We start from the raw sequence: 5,952 nt of genomic DNA on the forward strand, positions 1-5,952 counted from the left end.
AGGAATGGGTTGTTTTAAGATGTAAGAACTAGTTAGAAATATACCTAAGTGATTTGTCGAGCAGTGTTTTAATTAATATAGTTTCTGTGTCATTATTCTGGGTCTGTAAGGATAAGAAATGAACAAATAGCCTCTGACTACAGAAACCATCCAGCCCTAGGCTTTTTTGGTTGGAAGGCTTTTGATGACTGCTTCTATGTATTTTATTTAGGCTTGATTTGTTGGATATAAACTTTATTAGGTTGTTTATGTTGTAGAAAGATTTTCTTTCTTCTTCAACCACACAGATAATTTCACTGGGTATATTAATCTAGGTTGGCTGTCACAGTTTTTTTAATGACTAGTACCTTTTATGACATTTAACAATTGCTTTGAGATCCTCTGTCTTTCAAATTTCCCATTGAGAAACCAGCTGCTATTCTGGTGGATTTTCCTTTATATGTGACTTCTGTTTTTTCTCTTGCAGATTTTAGTACATTTTATTTGTTATATATACTTAGTGATTTAGCTATTATATGTTGCGGGGATTTTCTTTTCTGATGTTGTCTATTTTGTATTTAGTGTGCTTTTTATATTTGTATGGATGTGCCTTCACTAGTTTGCTGAATGTTTTTTCCATGATCTTGTTGAAGCTATGATCTATGCCATTGACTTGGGATTCATCTATGCCTATAATTCAAAGGTTTGTATGCCTATAATTCAAAGGTTTGTTTGTTTTCATGGTGTCCCACATTTTCTTTGTTTCTTTCATGTTTTTTATTTTTCCTTTTCTTTTGTTCTAATTCCTCCACTTTATCTTCTAGTCCTGATATTTTATCGTCTGCTTGATTAATTCTACTTGTAAAGTTTTCTTTTGAGTTTTCTAGTTGAGTTATTGGTCTTTCAAATTTATCTTAAGTCTCCTAATGGCATTAGAAGGAAAACTCTAATCCAAAGAGGTTAACTATACCCACAAAAACACAAGCAATAAGTAATCTCAAACCAGCAAAACCCAAAGAAGGGAAACACATCACATATACACAGACACACACAGACACAGACAGACAGACAGACACACACACACACTACCACCATCACCAACAACTACAAAAAATAACAGAAATTAACAATCATTGGTATCTTTCAGTATCAGTGGTCTCAATTACCTAGTAAAAAGACACAGACTAACAGAATAGTTGCGTCACATCGAAGTTGGACAAGACAAACCAACAGAAAGAAAAAAAGCAACAAAAGAAGGTACAACAATCAGAGACCCAGTCATTCACACATTCAGACATCCCATAAAAGCATTAAACTGAAAGCTATAATATAGACACAGAGGACTTGGGACAGAACCACGTAGGACCTGTGCTTGCTGCTTCAGTCTCTGTGAGTTCATATGAACTTTGCTCAGTTGGTTAGAGGGACTTGTTCTCTTACTTTCCTCCATCCTCTCTGGTTCCCATACTCTTGCCTCCTCTTTCAAAGGGTTTATTCCCCGAGCTCTAAGGGAAGGTGTTTGATGGAGACATCCCAATTAGAGCTGAGTGTGCCAAGGTCTCTCTCTCTGCAGTATATCTGGCTATGGCCACTACATTTGTTTCCTTCTGCTGCAGGAGGAAGACTCTCTGATGATGACTGAATAAGGCTCTGATCTATAAGTATAGCAGAATATCATTAGGAGTCACTTTATTTTTACTCTCTCTTTTTTTAAAGAACAGTATTATTTGGTTTAACCCAAGGTCTCTAGGTCTCTGGGTTATTTAGTCTCTCATTCTTGGTTGCCCAAGCAGTGTGTGGTTACATCTATGGAGAAGGCCTTAAGTCAAATCAAACATTGGTTGGTTACTCCCACAAGCTTTGTGCCATCATCGCCCTAGCATATTTTACAGGTAGGTCAGAATGTAGATCAAAGGGCTTGTGGCTGGATTGGTGTTTACAGTTCACTTTAGATAACCCTCAGAGTACTTTCCCATACCAAAGACACTGGGACATGGGAGCGAAGGTTCTATATAGCACTAGCTTGACCTCTTCATGTTCAATGAGTTGTGTAGTTGTTGTCTTCAGCAACATGGCCTTGATGTCACTTTGTGGAGAGCAACCTATTGTCTTGACAATAGCCTGGGTTTCTTGGGGATTTCCATGGGACTCCCTTGAACAAAAACTCTATTAGATGTATCCTAGGTGGGGGAAGGGAAGAGAGGCAGAGGTGGAGGGGGAATTGGGGGACGCAGGGGAGGAGGGACAGAGATCTGGGGCTCAGAGCTGGCTGCCATTGCTGTCTGCTTAGCTGTTGGGCTCAGTGTGTAGGGGGTGGGGGATGGGGGCATTTCACTATGGAGGCAAATGGGAGCTCAGGCACCTTGGGCAGCACCAGTGACTCCCAGTCTGACCCCTGTAAAATGTTTATCGGTGGACTGAGCTGGAAGACCTCACCAGATAGCCTTAGAGACTATTTTAGCAAATTTGGAGAAATTAGAGAATGTATGGTCATGAGAGATCCCACTATAAAACACTCCAGAGGCTTTGGTTTCGTCACCTTTGCAGATCCAGCAAGTGTAGATAAAGTATTAGGTCAGTTTCACCATGAGTTACATTCCAAGACAATTGACCCCAAAGTCGCATTTTCTCGTCGTGTGTAGCCCAAGGTCTTTGCAATGATGGAGGGTGTACACAGGATGCAAAAATCTTGACTCGACTCACACGGGGCGCCGAGAGGCCGTGAGATGATGGTCACAAGAACAAAAAAAAATTTGTAGCAGGATTATCTGTGAACACTGTAATGAAAGATGTAAAGCAGCATTTTGAGCAGTTTGGCAAGGTGGAGGATGCATTGCTGATGTTTGACCAAACCACCAACAGGCACAGAGGGTTTGGCTTTGTCACGTTTGAGAATGAAGTCGTTGTGGAGAAAGTCTGTGAGATTCATTTCCATGAAATCAATAATAAAATGGTAGAATGTAAGAAAGCTCAGTGGAAAAAAAATCTTGTTCCCTGCCCTACACCATGAATGTGTTCATGCTTGGCATTGGAATGTTGGGCTACCCCAACTTTGTGGGAACCTATGGCCAAGGCTACCCTGGATTTGCTCCTAGCTATGGCTACTAGTTCCCAGGCTTCCCAGCAGCAGCTTATGGACCAGAGGCGGCAGCAGTGGCAGCGGCTCGAGGATCAGTCCTGAATAGCCACAGTGCTCAACCTAATTTTGGTGCACCTACACCAACCTGGCATGGCCCAGAGGCATCCCGGGGCCAACAGCCTAGGACCTGTCACCGATCTCTATGGCCCTTCCAGCTAGGACTCCGGAGTGGGGAATTACATAAGTGCAGCCAGCCCACAGCCTGGCTCAGGCTTCGACCACGGCCCTTTGACTGCAATGGCCCTTACAAATAGACACCATTGGACAGGTGCTTCCGTTGCCGTCTCCCTCTGAGAGCATACCTGGATGTCCAGGTAAGACTGGGTGAAGTTTCTGAGTAGCCCTTTGTTTAGGTGATGTCCTCAGACCTGGATCCCCACCAGCCTCACTCCTCATCCCAACCAGTGATGGCACACTTTGGATTGAGGCTTGACCACATCTCATCTCAATCCATGATTTTGGTTTGTTTCTGTTTGTTTTCCTTTGGTGGACTCTCTTTCCCTCCCACTTATCCTTTTCAGTCTCCTTGAATCACATTTGGTAGTGATTTTTGACTTAGTCTAGTGTCACCTTAGCTTAATATCTAGCTGAAAGCTAACCATAGTATACTTGTTGTATAATAAGAATTTTTTTTAAGAAAAAAGAATTTTGTTTTATTTTGTTGTTTTGATTCTGTTCTCACTTTTAAAGGATGTTGAGATGGTGATGTTACTCTCCATTTTTGGTATCAATCCTGAGACTGTAAGAATTTTCATCTGGGACTTAGGCACACACTGAAGCAAAGTTGTGATGTGTGGAGCAGGAGGTGGGCATAGACACTATATGTTGCATTGTAGAATTGACATGCAGTTGGCTGCTTAACCGACTGGCAGTTCGTTTTCATGACATCTCTTTGTTAAACTAAGTTTATCTATTTTCAGCAATAAAGACAGCCATGTTTTGAGCACCTTCCTTTTCTATGAGTGCTTTTTTTTCTGTTCAAAGAGGTCATATTTTAAGGTATTTTTGAAATTATGAATTCTAAAAAACAAAAAACAAACAAAAATATTGTAAAGATAATTCCATTAACTACATAGAAACTATTAAGAAAGAGAGAATAAAAAAATATTTTTGTGGGGGAGTTGCTCCCAGGCAGTTAGATGCCCTGGAAGGAGGGGAAGGGAGGGAACCTTGATGAAGCTGATGAACTACAACAGGAAAGCACCCAGCTTCCAGGGTGACCAAAATTCCAATTTTAGGGCCTCTGTTGGTGTGATAGACCTAAGAATTGCATTAGCACCCTGCCAACCTCTCACCAGCGACCTCTCAGTGCACAGCTTCCAATATTATGGTCTAGTTAGATTTTAATTTAAAATATGAAAAACTGCTTTTCCCAAGACATTTTAAAGGAAAAAACAAAGCTATATTTTTAATATTTAACATATTTAAAGTTTCCAAACACACCTGTTTTGGCTTAGGAGAGGGGCATGGTGCGACATTCTTTTTCAGTCTTAATTTTTAAATGTCTGATCATTTTATATTGTCCAGTCATTTCAGCATCTCCAATGGTCCCTAGGGTATGCTGCCTCTCTCCTCGCCCTATCCCCCATCCTGCCCCCAGAGACTGATTAATTCTTTTTTTTTTTAAATATTTTTATGGTTTATTTAACTTTATTCTATGTGCATTGGTGTGAAGGTGTCAGATCCCCTGCAACTGGATCTTCAGACAGTTGTGAGCTGCCATGTGGGTGCTGGGAATTGAACCCGGGTCCTCTGGAAGAGCAGTCAATGCTCTTAACCGCTGAGCCATCTCTCCAGCCCGAGACTGATTAATTCTTAATTAATTTTCCTGATTAAATTCTGTCTTCAAACCCCCTTAGCCCCTCACTACCTGTGGCAGGCAGGAGAACTGATCTAGAACCTAACCAAATGCAACATTAGGGAGAGCAGGTCCTGCACCTCACCTGGGCAGCACAATGGAGCTGACTCTGTTGACATGGATGAGGGTGAGTTGACTCCAAGAACATGAGTATGGGAGATATGATATCACTCCTCATCTGCCATACAGTGGCATGAACAAGGGGAGGTGCTCCCCCCACCCATCAGCACCTGTGGCAGGTGAGAAATCCCCCCAAAAAATCCCAGGACCAGATGGTTTCAGCTCAGAATTCTACAAGGATTTCAAAGAAGGACCAACAACAATATTCCTCAAATTGTTCCACACAATAGAAACAGAAGGAACATTGCCAAACTCTTTTTATGAGGCTACAATTACCCTGATACCCAAACCACAGAATGACATTACTAAGAAAGAGAATTACATACCAATTTCACTCATGAACATTGATGCAAAGAATACTAAATAAAATACTGGCAAATTGAATTCAAGAACACAACAGAACCATCTCACACCATAATCAAGGTGGCTTCATCCCAGAGATGCAGGGATGGTTCAACATACAAAAATCTGTCAACGTAATCCACCATATAAACAAGCTGAAAAAAATAAAAATCACATGATCATCTCAGATGCTAAAAAAGCTTTCAACAAAAATACAACATCCCTTCATGATAAAGCTCTCAAAGAGAGCAGGGATACAAGGAACATACCTTAACATAATAAATAATATACAGTAAGCCAACAGCCAATATCCAACTAAATGGAGAGAAATTCAAAGTGATCCCACTGAAATTAGGAACAAGACAAGGTTGTCTACTCTATCCTTATCTATTTAATATAGTTCTTGAGGTTCTAGCTAGAAAGACACCAAGAGGAAATCAAGGGGATACAAATCGGAAAAGAAGAGGTCAAACTCTTTCTGCTGATCACTATTTGCTGATGATATGATAGTATC

The 5,952-nt window shown here is 40.9% G+C and overlaps 1 pseudogene; it reads left to right on the forward strand.

The window, feature by feature from the left end:
* Window positions 1–2,277: 2,277 nt before the first annotated feature.
* On the forward strand, window positions 2,278–3,560 carry LOC125389375 (RNA-binding protein Musashi homolog 2-like; annotated as a pseudogene).
* The last annotated feature ends 2,392 nt before the right edge of the window (window positions 3,561–5,952 follow it).

Source organism: Myodes glareolus, chromosome X, assembly GCF_982192425.1.
Source record: "Myodes glareolus chromosome X, mMyoGla1.1, whole genome shotgun sequence".
Taxonomy (NCBI): Eukaryota; Metazoa; Chordata; class Mammalia; order Rodentia; family Cricetidae; genus Myodes; species Myodes glareolus.